At 39.1% G+C, this 15,000-nt stretch overlaps 1 long non-coding RNA gene across 2 annotated transcripts in view; it reads right to left on the minus strand.

Moving 5' to 3' along the window:
- Window positions 1–12,652, minus strand: part of LOC135108254 (uncharacterized) — a 195,219-nt gene extending 182,567 nt beyond the window's left edge. The window contains exon 1 of one of the 2 annotated variants that reach the window (XR_010272177.1): window positions 12,450–12,652. This is a non-coding gene — a long non-coding RNA (uncharacterized LOC135108254). The remainder of the gene's footprint in view (window positions 1–12,449) is intronic. The other variant, XR_010272176.1, reaches the window with a different exon arrangement.
- Window positions 12,653–15,000: the final 2,348 nt, after the last annotated feature.

Here is a 15,000-nt window from a genome sequence, read left to right on the forward strand (position 1 = left end):
GGAACACCTCAGTCCCGGTACACATCGTTACAGTGACGACCAACACTTTAAACAAACGCAAGTCTCACCATGCACACCACCTATGGACACATACACAAAACTACACGAACAAAAAATAAAAGAATAACAAAAATAAACGGAGCAAATCCCGCGATTCTTTAGGAAACAACAAAATACCACGAAAAAAAATATAGATACATAACAAAGAAATTACCGGTACAGCCAAAACGATCACTTTGCCAGCCAGTTAGCTATCCAGCAAGCCAGCCAGTCAGCCAGTCAGCCAGCCCCTTCTCTTCCCCAACAAGGCCTACGTCAGCTAAAACAAGCCCGGCAGCTCCGTATCCCGCACAAAACAAAAGGAAACACTCGGATTACATCAGCTAACGAGGCGACTGGTCTATGGCTCTCTCTCTCTCTCTCTCTCTCTCTCTCTCTCTCTCTCTCTCTCTCTCTCTCTCTCTCTCTTTCGAGGTATAGATTTCTCCCATTTGTTTCAGGGTTCGGGTTTTTCACTCCGCCTCCTCGACCCCCGCCCTTCCTACCCTGGTGTCAATACAACCAAAAATGCCGCTGGATACCTTAAACCGCGCTGCCCCTCGCCCCTCTCTCTGTGTAACGGAGTGGTGGGCTTCCCTTTTTTTTATATTTTATCTTACGAACGCCTGAATGCTTCTCTCTCTCTCTCTCTCTCTCTCTCTCTCTCTCTCTCTCTCTCTCTCTCTCTCTCTCTCTCTCTCTCTCTCTCTCTGCACAGGTGAACACTACACCGTTCGTGAGAGAAATGTAAAAATGAAACGTATGATGAAAGGCAAGAAGGGTAAAACACACATGGAAGAAAAGATAGGACAGGATACACAGGAAATCCAATCGGCGCCCTCCGGCCATCATCATGCAGGATATGAAACGCCAGCCAGCCAGCCAGCCAGTGCAGCCCTATTTAATTAACAGGAAAGAAGGCTCATAAAACGATGGAAAGTTTTATCTATAACAAAAAGTCTCCCATGGGCCTCTACTCATCCCATGATCCTCGCGAGTGAGTGTCGCGACTGCCTGATTGAGTGCTTGATATAATGGGTGACTGAATAACTGACTGACAGATTGAATGAATGAATTATTGATTGACTGAATGACTGACTGAATGAGTGAATAAACAAGTGACACAGAATGAATGATTGATTGACCTGACTGATTGAACGAATAAATAAATACACGACTGGCTGACAAAGTGAATGGTTGACTGACCGACTGATTGACTGCCTGGACTCACTGATAGATTGTCTGACTGACTGAATTTATGACCTGAATGTCTGAATATATGAAACGGTAACCATCCAACTAACCTACTAACCAGCTATGAATGTCTGCATTGTTAACTGATAGAATGAATGAAAGAATAACCGACTGGCTCATTAGCTGACTGGAACGTGAATGATTGAAGAAATAAATAACCGACGAACTGAAGGACCATGACCTATGTACGAACTCGCTCAACGAACAGACTCCTGAAAGAGTATTTCTAACCTCCTGACTTCATGTCTTTCAATAATTTCATTCAGGAGTCAATGAGTAAACTTGAACCTACAGAAAAAAAAAAAAAAAAGCAAACACCATTTTTTTTTCTTGAGTAAGTCATGAAAAAAATTAATTCACTCACACACACACACACACACACACACACACACACACACACACACACACACACACACACACACACACACACACACACACACACACACACCAAAAAATAAATGAATGAATAAAACGTGATTAATGGTATATAGTTACATTGCGTCCAGGTATGAAAAAAATAAATTACACACACACACAAAAAAAATACCAATACAAAAATAAATAAAAACTAACACTTCTGCATCATTTCCTAGTACCTTGACCTAAGCCTTTCCATCAGCACACCAAGCCTGCCATTCTGCGCTGTGCTCCGTGACGTTGTGTAATTGTTTTACTTTCACTGGTTGTATCAACTTTTCTTTTTTTTTCAGTGCTAGTACAATTTTCCAACCTTAACCAATAAACATAAAAACTCTAGATTATAATAAAAACAGCGAGTAAATTTTACAATACTAAATTAAAATGAAAAAGCATTACGTAATTATCTCGAGAACGCAAGCAAAATACCATACATACTCGTATTGTATACGTTGCCTCCATTTTTTGTTCAGTTACCCTTAAACATTAAAGAATATAAAGATTCCTTTTACAATAATAACTCTCAGTACTACGTTACAAGTTTTATTAAGTGCCGGACACCATTACAAGATTGCATTAGTTTCGAATATCATTTTATGGTTCCATTAAATTGAAGGTGACATTTGTTTTGATGGGTACATTTTTGCCCATTTACCCTTTAAAACTGGAGAAAAGACCAAACGTTTCCAATAAACGAGAATTTTATTTCATCCCTATATCATTGCATGTTTTCATTAAGTTTAAGGTGATATCCGTTGTGATAATGACAATAAAAATTCTCTAGTTATTCATTCACTTCTATTATATCCTCATCTATTATCTCATTTAACGACTGAATTTATGGCCCTTAAAATTTGCCTCTAGTACTGAAAGACCTTTGGCTACTTTTGGATCAATTGAAACAAAAAAACAAAGCAGCTCTTTTCGGCGCCACATACTCCACGCGTTGAAATCAGTAAACCAATATATCAAATACGATTAATGAGACGTAGAGTACACATATAATTAAGTTAAATACCGTTCTGTATAGTGTTTTTGTATTTCATGACAGCATTATTCTAATTTTTTCAAAGATGTGAGTTAGACAACAACAAAAATAAATAAATAAGAATAAAAATAAATAAATAAATAAATAGATAAATAAAATAAAAAAACGGTATAATTCTCTCCCTCCCTAGTTCAGAACATTAATTTTCAGAAGATGTGAGTCTGACAAGCTAACAAATAAGAGGCCAATCCCTTCCCTCACTAGTCACTGCGGGTACAAGTCATCACGCCGAGGGACAGAAGGACGGGCAGGCCAATCAGAGCGGGGGGCGCGGCGCGGATCCTACCTAAGCCTGCCACGACACAAATATAATAAAAAGAATTAAAGAAAAAAAAAAAACGTGCAATGCTTCCCTCCTTCGTTAGCTGGCGGCCTTGTGAGGTACACATGCACTGGCAGGTTCGGTCACACTGCCTCCCGTATACACTCACCATTCACAGCAAGGCCACAGAGGAGGGAGTGAACTGAGGTCGTCCTCGTAAGTTATCAGTTAGCTTTCATTACTGAGACGAATAGTTTTGTCTCTTTCTTCTATCTACTACTTTACACACACACACACTCTCTCTCTCTCTCTCTCTCTCTCTCTCTCTCTCTCTCTCTCTCTCTCTCTCTCTCCATACACACACACACACACACACACACACACACACACACACACACACACACACAGAGCGATAGCTACTTAAACTAATAAGTACTCGTATTACAGATCTGCATATTAAATTACATGAAATTGCTATGGATATTTCATTGTGTAAATTTTTTTTTATAAGCCCTCGGAAAGTTAAATAAAACAATGAGCGGAAAAAGCAAGCCTGAAATTAAAAATGATTAAATTACACGCACGCACGCACGCACGCACGCTCACTCACTCACTCTCTCGAAGTAAAAAAATAAAATTAATTTGCTTCCCAAAACCAAATGAAAACCAAATCACCTATTACCTCGAGAAAATAGTCAATATTAGATAACCTTGTACTATCTTTTTAACTACAAGGCAAAGTTTGAACACACTCCTCTCTCTTTCTAGTATATGATACTACACCGCGATCTCTGTACCAATATTCTCTCCTGGACGTAAAGGTTAAAACAGGAGCAGGAAATAATATCACACAACCACATTATATACACCTCTCTCAATCATTGGCTTTATTCCGGTAGATTTCAAGTATTTTATCTTATTGATCCTTTATTTTTTACTTGTATAATTCAATGGCTGCTGACTTAGATTATTTTCTCTTTTCTTTCTCTTTTTATCACGTACTAATATTTGCCTAATGTAGGGAACACAAAATTATGCTACCCCAGGTTTTGCTACAAGCCCTTTCTAACTCTGATAAAAGCTATTATTAATCCGGCAGGTGTTTATAATGCATTTATTCATTGAAACCCTTACATACATTTAACCTCATCAACGTTCACCTTTATTTTTCTCACAAAGGAAACTCAAAAGGAATTCTTCCTTGTAACAGGTGAATATATTTCGGGGAGCACCTGTAGCTACTACCACCACCCTGTCTCAAGGTGGTGCTGACCTGGCCTGACCTCTGACCTATCCCACTCGAAGACTCACATCGGATTGTATATCCTGCACGTATCCAATATACCCATCCACACACACACATACAGTATACAAATTGATATCACAGTAAAAATCTTTGGTTCATTTATATTAATGAAGACGAAATTTAATATTAAAAAATCAGAGCAGACCTACAGTACAAGGCAAGAAAAATACAACATGGATAACGTACTTGTGTTTGAATAATAGATAGTGTAACCTCAAATATTCTAATATAATCACATGGTCAGGTACGTGTCTCCTTCCCGCGTCATTATTACAACGCAAAGCACAAGAGCTAATTTAGTTACACAGACGTGTCAGACTGTAGGTAAATGTAACGTTTATCCATGATGTCAAAGTGAATACATATCCCTCTTTACATAACTAAGCACTAATAAACTACGAAGCATTATCACAAGTATAAGAAAAAAGTTCAATAATGTGCCGGGAGATAATTATCTCGTATTACAGTACCGCCACAACACACGAGAATGCCTATGTACATTTTCCAGCACCTAAAAAGAAATAATATTTCCATGCTGGAGGAAACTATAGCTTCAGCCACAAAGGGTGCTTTCAGATACAACATTAATAATGAAAAGCGGTAACTGCTACCTGCTGCCGCACTTATTTGTTATCAACTGTTTTTACCTTCACCCACACAATATCTCGCATGTGATCAAATGAAACACCCCCACTCTCTGTCTCTACACTCACATGGAATAATAGTTCATATGTGAATGAGCTACGGAACAGACTCGTGTTTATTTAATGTACTTGACACAATGTACTCGCCTGCCACTTTTCTATCATAACGCTTCCCAGGTCGGAATTCGTCTCTAATTATTGATATGAGAAATAGAATAATGAAACAGAATAGTGAAAATTGATAGGCATCTATTATGCCTTATGGCTTCTTGCAGCTTCCCTTATAATATATTAATTGAACTACTAATAAGCAAGATGATCGTATTGTATATAGTACAATGATATATATATATTTTTTTTTTCCTGATATATGAAATTAAGTTTGACTAACAGTGATGAGCCAGCAGCCCTGCTTAGAGAGGAGGCTGCAGGCACATGACAAGTATGAACGAAAGCGTAACGGCCATGACAAAATACTTGACTAACATAACAAAACACACTTGATTAACAAACATGAAAAAAAAAACACTTCTCATTGATAATCATGACGAAACACACTTGACTAACTATTATTGCAAAACAAAACACATCTTACTGATAATCATGGAATAAAAAGAAAAAATCAAAACACACCAAGGGTTACCGAAAATAAAAAAAAAATGTAGAGAACAGCAAGAAGAGATAACAAACGAGCAGATTGAGCAGAAAAAGTGAAGGAATGAAAAAAAAAAGAGTGGAAAAGAGTACAAGCACATATCACAAATCAAGTGAGGAGGTTGAAGGGAAAAAGTCAAGATGAGGAAAAATGTCAAAACAGTACAAGCACATAACACAGGTCAAATGAGGGACTTGAGGGGGAAAAGTGAAGGGAAATGGGGAAAAATGTCAAAACAGCGGAGTGAACGAAAGAAGGAAAGGTGAGACGGGTCAGGTAATCTCATTAGCGGTGGTTTTATTGAAAGGCATCTCCCTCCCCTTATTGGACACGAGCACCGCCACCCTGACGCTGGGTAGCCAGTGAATGTCAGCCTCGTCTGACGACACTGAACCTGATATGGAAATAACAATGTGATGCTATACCCGCCCCCCTCCCTACAAGGCTGCCAGGATTAACAAGAAGCACAGAGGAACAAAAAGGTTGGGAACCCCTGCTCTAGCAAAAACATTCATAGGATCACTTTTGCGTTTCCTTTACCTACTACTACCACCACCACCACCACCACTACTACTACTACTACTACCAACGTCACTATTACTAATCTAACAAGAACTTGCGATAATAGTGCCAATATAATCACTACATCTCATCAGCCAAGACAAGAACCAATAAGCATACCACCTGAGGTACATTTGTCAATTTTTAGCAAGGCAATGAGAGAATGCTGACAGCTAACCAAATAACGACATCGGATGCAAATCTCAATGACATTTTCATGAGCCATATTAATTTATTCTTATACGAATGTCAACTAATAACCAGACATAGGACATATGAAAAAAATAAAAGAGTACACATAGATGCGAAATATCACGTGGAACGAATGTTCTCTTTATGGGAAAGCCAGTAAGGAGGTCTCCCTCTTTTCCATCCTTTTCACTTTGTTTTTCTTCTTATTTACATCCCCTTCGCTCTCTTTCCTCTCTCCCTGCACTCATCACTCCAAGCTTACGAGGCCGCAACACCTCTAGGGATGTAGGGCATAAAGCAACGTTCACCCAGCCGGAAAGTTTAATCATAATACGTTCCTCTGAAACAACACTGCCTTAAACCTTCACTCTATTTACAAGCAATGTGTACATGCATATTTATTTCTTAACTCCGCTCCAGTTGCGAAGTTTTCCGTCGGGTAACTATAAAACATCACTGAGGTTAAAAATACGAAAGCTTCCCCACCGACTCAGAAGTGTTGTACGTTCCTTGGCTTGACAAGGTTGTCAAGACAAGATCAAGGTAATGAGCATTTGCTTCCAGTTGCAGTTTCACGGCCAGGCCTCCCCTTGCATGAGGTGAGAGGAGGTTGTAAGTGCCGCACCTGTTACTGAGGTCTCATTATTATAAGCTAACCTTCAGACTGAGGTGTAGGTGTGTAATCCGTGAACCAGGCCGTGTGTGTGTTTGGGGCTGTGGGGGCCCGCGCGCCGCTATGAAGATAATATAATGGATAAATAAGATATATGAGAATACATGAAGGTACTTCACTATTTTTCACAAAGATCTTACACACACACACACACACACACACACACACACTTTATAAAAATCAATAACACAAGGAAAATTTCTTGAGATAAAAATGAATTAGTATTATTCCATTACAGTAGAAAACAAACAGAAACGGCTAACTAAAATACAAAATAAATCAAACTAAAATACTAAAATAAATCAAGCAAGCAAGATGAGCATATGTTCAATACTCGGAAAGTGGCGCTGATACTCAGAAAGCCGATTTATAGTTAGGAGGGAAAAATCATATGTAATAAATTTACTGAAATTCAATGTTAGATTATCAGATTATATACAGAAAATATGAGTAAAGGTATAAAGTCTGCCTACATTCAAAAGAAAATAGTTGAAAAGGCTCGTACCAAAGACACGTGGAAAATATAACATGAAGGAGTTTAAGAATATTTATTAAACCGATAAAGAGATTTTTAGATTGAAAGAAAACGAGATCATTACTGAAAATAAAATCATCTTCATGACAGACGTTTCCAAGCAAAGTTCATGGACTCAATTTTGGCTTCTTTTTCTTATCTATGTAAATTATATACAGAAGGAATATGTTTGCTAAGGCTGTCGAAATACAAAGAACGGTTATAAACTATTTTCTGAAAAAAAAAAAAAAATGGAAAAGCTTGCAAAAACTGAATGACGTGGGCAATGGGTGGCAAATATTATTCATTGTAGGCACGTGTAATATGATCAAGTGTCCCTGAGGTTGCAAGACTGGTATCAAAAAGTGGGACGTTACGAGCCTGAATCAGTCCTACAAAAATACAAAAATCTTTCCCCCCTACTTTATATGGAAGTTTTACGTCTCGAAAGGTTTCCGTGTAAGTCTGAAGAAATTGTGATTAAAAATATAGCCATGAGAGGAGTCTAGATAATGAACATTACTAATTACTACTTCATTCGTAAGGTAATAAATAATATGGAAGATAACTAATACTTTTCCATCCACACACACGCACACACACACACACACGCACACACACACACACACACACACGTCCCCTGTGACACTTCCTCGTATCTTCTCTTGGTCTTACTCAGGACTCCAACCTTTTTTTTTTTTTTTTTTGCTCTCTCCCATCTAATTTCATGCCTCTCCTTTTCCCCTCCACGTCTCAGCGGCACATGAAAAGAACTGAGCGGGGTGGAAGGAGGAAACGAGAGGGAAAAAATGCTGGAATATCTTGCCGTCCACCTGCCACTTCTCACCTTCTTCAGGACAATCACACGACTCTCCCTCACCCGCCTTTGTCCGCACTCAATGGCACTGGCCCTGCATCTCGCTGCAACCCCACACCGATGTCACCGTCTACCTAGCGGTTAGAACTAAAACTAATTACAAGTGAAATAAAAGTGTACGCGTTTAAAGGTGATAATACTACATATCGCCAGTAATGTTTAATTCCTGATGTACGTTTGCTTATTACTGAGTGTTCACTTACGTTTTTTTTTCTTTTTAGTTATACACATTTTACCATTCATTCATACAGAATTTAAAATAGTTGAGAACGTTCTATTGGTTTTGTAACACGGGTTGCATATATTGTCAAGAGATGAATATTTATTGGGTTAACACATCTGAATATTATTTATGTTTCTGTTCAAAGGTACTGAAAGAAAGCAAGACAGAAAAAAATAAAAATAAAATCCGTGCGCTTCTCCCAGACAGAGACCGCAGGAGAGAAACAAATTTTGCAGAGTTCATGGATGATAAGTTAACTCATAAATGTAGGAGCTTTTTACCAACTAAGAAGTCCATGCAAATCCAAAGTATTATTATTTTGAGATAAAATTCGTGATATTGTATATATTACCTATAGCCCGTTCAGAGAGAGGATCTCTGCGAGATATCAATGTTAAGTTGGCATCCCTGCTCACCACTGGCCCACAGTGAGGGGGAAACTCAACCTCCCTCGAGAAATATTTATATTTCTTTACTTAGCTGAACAATGACATAAATAGGCCCGGCTCATACTAGTCCGTTTTTACGGATTCCGTCTCCGTTCACCGTCCAACGAAGTCCGTACTGAACGGAGGAGTTCACCGCCACCTCCGTATCCATGTTTGTCAACATGGCCGCGCGGAGAAGACACCTCGACAAGGAATTTGTATACAGCGCTGAAAAAAAAAAAAAAATCTTTACATTAACAATACAAGGACAATGAAAGAGAATATTACATTTCCTGATTTTTATTGTGAATATTTTTTGCCATTTAATACTTTGTCATGTTGCCCTTATTCTTGAACACCATCTGCAGTCGTATGGGCATGGATTCAGCAAGGTTGGTGAAGTATGTGGCATCCATATTCATTCACAGCCTCTTCAGTGCGTACTGCAGGTCCTTGATGTTGCTGGGTCTTGCCTCTTGAACTTTATTCATGACATTCTAGGCATTTTCAATGGGATTAATGTCCGGGGAATTACCTGACCACTCTAAAACACTGATGTTATGGTCCCTTAGAAACTTTCGGACCATCTTGGACTTGTGAGCAGGAGCACCATCATGCATAAAAAAAAGGAAAAAAAATTCACATTCATGAATGTCCCAAAATGTCAGCATACGGTCTTTCAACACATTGATATAATTGCTTCCTTTCATTGTAACATTCTTGGGAATGAAGGCCAGTTCTCCCCTGCCCTTATTTTCACTGAAAGTACCGCACACCATCACACTATCAGGGTGCTTTACTGTCTTAACCGTAAATCTCGGGTCATACCCTGACGACGCACGATCTCTGAACCTCCTCTGACCAGCCTGAAAGTGCTGTCATCACTGAACATGACTTTCTTCTAATCTGCAGATATCCAATCTTGATATTTCTTACAGAAATTAACCCATTTCTTCTTCATTGCTTCTGTGAGCATGGGTTTATTAGCGGCACTGCGACTTGGTAGTCTCAGGTCTTTCTGTAGGCGATGCCGAATAGTCCTCATTCCGACATTTTGAGTTCAGGGGACTTGTTCTTGAGTGTAGCGGCGGCTATAGCAGTAAATGACATCACTACATTTCAGAATTTCATCAGTCCTTGGTGAAGTCTTCTTAGTCTTCTGGTGAAGTCTTCTTCTGAGTGCCAAAGCCCTTGTTCCTCTGCGGTATCCCGGGTGACAATGGTGCCGCTGCACGCTACGGTTTGTAAATCGTCTCTCTTGACACACAAAGAATTCTGGCAACAGCAATAACTGACTCTCCCTTCTCTAACAGAGTAAAGGCACGAACTTTCTCTTCCATTATAAGTTTCTTTCAACCCATTGTGTTCAGAGACAGTCAAGGTATAGAGCCTTAAAATTGCCACACAATTAAAAGTAAGGATCAGATTGAGCGACGCATACACTGGCATCTCTATAAAAGCACACAATGTGCACTGAAAGTAGCTGAGCTAATGAACAAAGGCTAGAGGCGCGAAGAGGCTGCTACGTGATCAGCAGCTCCACCCACAATTCTTGGGCGGGAAAATCAAGTGAAATCTATACAAGAAATTTCCATGTAAAGATTTTTTTTTTTTCCCGAAAAAATGTAAAGATTTTTTTTGTCGCCACTGTACTTCTTGCTACCTTGCTGCTCGCAACTGACAAGCGAGGCCAGTGAGAAGAATGCCATTTATTGCACAATAAAGAAATAACTACACGCTAGTGAATCTTACAAGGCACGGTGGAGGCAGTAGTGTCTGCTGTATCAATGCACGGTGTGGTGGAGGGAGGCTATACTAGTATTTTCCGGTTGTCTGGTTGTCGATTATTAATACATTGTCATTACCATAGCTGCTGAGTGAAGCTTGTTGCGTTTCTGAACTTTGTTGGGCTGAAACCTGTCCATATGCCTGTATTTACAGGCTTTGCAGTGTTGCCGCACCTCTTGCTGGGACCAAGGTCACTTTTTTTTTCCACTAGTGTAAAAATTTTTATTTTACAATATAATATTATTACATTACAAAGCTGTAATTTAATAACGTTTTTTCATGTACTTGGGTATCATACCTAGAACATTCAAAATATCACACTGCCCGTCTCTCCGTTCATCTCTTCCGCTCGATGGCGTCCTTTCAAGTGGAGGCAGAAAAGGAACCCGGGGGTGTTCCTCGAACGGAAACGGTGGTGACGTCATTGTTGGACGGTGTACGGAAACGGAATCCGTGAAAACGGAGTAGTGTAAACCGGACTTAAGGCGAATTTTGTCAACATTCACAGATAAAGCGGTGTTTGCTCAATATTTTTTTTCCTGCCTGATATGGTTTAAAAAGTAATCATGGCGAGTACAAGATAAGGAATCAAATTTTATTGTTTATACACCCCTTTACTTATAATCGTCATGTCAAGCCATTGTGAGGTTATGTTTAAAATAAAACAGGTCTCCTCGGACATAAAATATTCCTGAATATGATGGTGCTTTCAGATTTTGCATGAAATGTTATATAAAAAAGAAAATTAAAGATTTATATGACCATCTTGCTTGTCGCCTTGCATCTTCCAGGGAAGGAGGTGGGTGTTTCCCTCCCTCTCCCTCCGTCCCTCCTTCCCTTGGTGGCATTATCCTAGCCATCCCACCCACCAACCCTCCCTCCCTCGCCATTCAACCAGGGATCACAGTTATTTAATAATATTTGAGTGTACCGTTTACTATTTTTCGTATCTTGCTAAGTATACAATTCAGTTCCAAGAACTCAAATTGACGTTCTTCTTAAGTCTTTGACAACAATAACAACATAATTGTTCGGGGAGGTAACACTTTAGTTGGATGTTGAAAAGATTCGTCATAATTAAACCCGCCATTGGTCGCCAAATAAAAGGAGCGCGTGGCGGAAATATTTTAGCGGACGCTTGTCGTCAGTCAGTCATGGCAGACCTACGAGAATCAAAACTTTTCATTTGATTAAGCAGCCAAATAAAGAGAATACATAAATCATAGTATGTCTTTCCGAAGTAACCTTATAACAAACACCATCAACATTCACAAACTGGGAAAAATTGTGCCTATGTGACTAGTTGACCACACGACCAAACTATGACTATTAGGAGTGACTGTACTATACTAGCTTCCTTAAGAGAAAGGTAATTTTCCATTCAATTATGGAACCCTAACAAGCGAGAACATAAAACATAGCAGGTCTATAGAGAAATTATCTTAGAGTGATATCATCAACATTCATAAGCTACGATGTTAAGTCCATAGCCCCGGCTGCTACCAGGTTGATGGCTTTCTTAAATAACTGCACCTCCTGGAGTATCTACAAATGCCACTCACTCTTACCTCAGCAAGCGGCTTGCCGGGCACAGCAGGGATAAGATTTACTTGGAATTTAGTCACTTAGAGGAAAGACGAAGCCGATGAAGCGAGATTTCTGTCTTGATACGTAAACTGTCACACACAATACAGACCATCGCGACGGGCACCAGGCAGAGGATTGTGGGTATGCTAAAATATTGACATCCCCTTCTTTATATTAGCGCATACTTGCCCAACAAAACTTTCTAGAACAATGCAATTAAATACAGTAAGTTATAAATTGATTGTTTATGTTGTGTTGTTTATTATTATTAAAGTGGACAAGAGATTTCATTTCGGTATCTCGTCACTATTACCGGAATTATCCCGCGCCATCGCCAGTCCTGCCAGCCGCGCGTCACAAAAGTTTCCTAAGTACGTATAATTTCTGGTTATTTCACCCATTGGATAAGGCGACGCACGCTAATCCAGTACATTAGATTACGCTATAATGAGCTGGCTACTTGAAGATAAATTTTGTAAGCTCCCAGTAAAAGTATTTGCATTTATTACCGAACCAAGTTAACAACATAACAAGGGCCTCCAACTTCCCTCCTTCCTCCTCCTCCTCCTCCTCCTCCACCTCCTCTGCGCGCGCGTCTGTGTGTGTGTGTGTGTGTGTGTCCCATAATCGTGTTGGTGTTTGCCGATTAAATTCTTGGCGCACGTCAACATTATTAACCCCACTCATGACCACTCCAGCGATAAACAAGCACTCCCTCAGTTACGCAGACAAGAACTCCTTCCCGGGACTCGTGCACATGATTGCGTTCTGTTATATACTAAACCCCGCAACATCACTTCCATGAACGAGTCTGTACTCTACACACTTACCAAGCAAACTATCAGGGAGCTAAGAATACCTAGCGTGGATAGGTTACTGTCATGCTCATAGCTCCGTGATTGAGTGTTAGGAATAATGCTGACGGCGCGGTGAATTTACTAACCCTCTTACTTTTTAGGCTCGTTTATTATTTGCGATAGACTGACTTCATTATTGCTGTCATTGAGATAGATAGATAAGAGAGAGAGAGAGAGAGAGAGAGAGAGAGAGAGAGAGAGAGAGAGAGAGAGAGAGAGAGAGAGAGAGAGAGCTATTTTGCTGCTACCGAAAAAAAAATATATATCCAGAGAGAAAAAAGAGGTTACATAAATGGTAACATGCTGAAGAGAAAAAACTTAAGCTTATGTAAAATCTATCTGCGGCCGTAATAGCTGACTAACTATTATCAAAGAAAGTAAGTGATTACCCTGAATTTCACAACTGCACTGTCTAATCTTAACATTATTAGTCAGCCTTGTCCATGTAACATTTATTGAAAATCTTCTCTTTCTGTTTTTAGTTTTTTTTAATGACGTGTATCGTAATGTAATATCTTACTAAGACACAGGCCGAAAATGTCATCAGTACTGCCAAGGCATAGAAAATTTGGCTCTGACGGGAATGATAGGATGGGGAAGAACAAGGAAAAAAAAAATATATGGATGGTTTAGTGAAAGTGACAAATGGGCGAATAGCATCACGGGTAATAGGAGCCACGCATGACAGGGAAGAGTGGAGGTCCGTGGCTGCTCAGATATGGCACAGCAGTGAGGTGAGGTAAGAAAACTGCTGACGTAACTGTGAAAAATGCCTGCTATTTGAAGGTAATACTTGTTCAGATTTTTCAGGATTCGTACTAGGAGTATCAAATCATGTGAGGAACTAAATTAGCAGGCCAGAATGGAATCCTTTTATACTTTTTCTTTTTTTTTTTTTTTAGTGGGAAACGGTAATTGCGAATCTTTCCCTCTTGGTCAACCTCATTTACACACACACACACACACACACACACACACACACACACACACACACACACACACACACACAAACACACACACACACACACACACACACACACACAGAAACACACACGCATGTCCCCAAAGACAAATAAGCCCAATCCATGCTCACCTCCTCTCTATAAAATCGGGACCCTATAAAGTGGAATATTTGGATTTTTATTTGACAGGATTAAATACAGTAGCACATAATTAATTTTACACGAATCGTAATTATCATTCTGGGGTTCATCATCCATTAATTAGCAAATAGAGAGGCCACGTATTGCCTTCCTGGCGGCGCCGAGGCCTTCTGGTTACCGCTCCTCGGCTCACCACTAGTTGCTGATTCATCACCCGTATTAACACTAGGGCTTTATATATATATATATATATATATATATATATATATATATATATATATATATATATATATATATATATATATATATATATATATATATATATATATATATATATATAAAGCCCTAGTGTTAATACGGGTGATGAATCAGCAACTAGTGGTGAGCCGAGGAGCGGTAACCAGAAGGCCTCGGCGCCGCCAGGAAGGCAATACGTGGCCTCCCTATTTGCTAATTAATGGATGATGAACCCCAAAATATATATATATATATATATATATATATATATATATATATATATATATATATATATATATATATATATATATATATATATATATATATATATATAT

Source organism: Scylla paramamosain, chromosome 17 (assembly GCF_035594125.1).
Source record: "Scylla paramamosain isolate STU-SP2022 chromosome 17, ASM3559412v1, whole genome shotgun sequence".
Classification (NCBI taxonomy): Eukaryota; Metazoa; Arthropoda; class Malacostraca; order Decapoda; family Portunidae; genus Scylla; species Scylla paramamosain.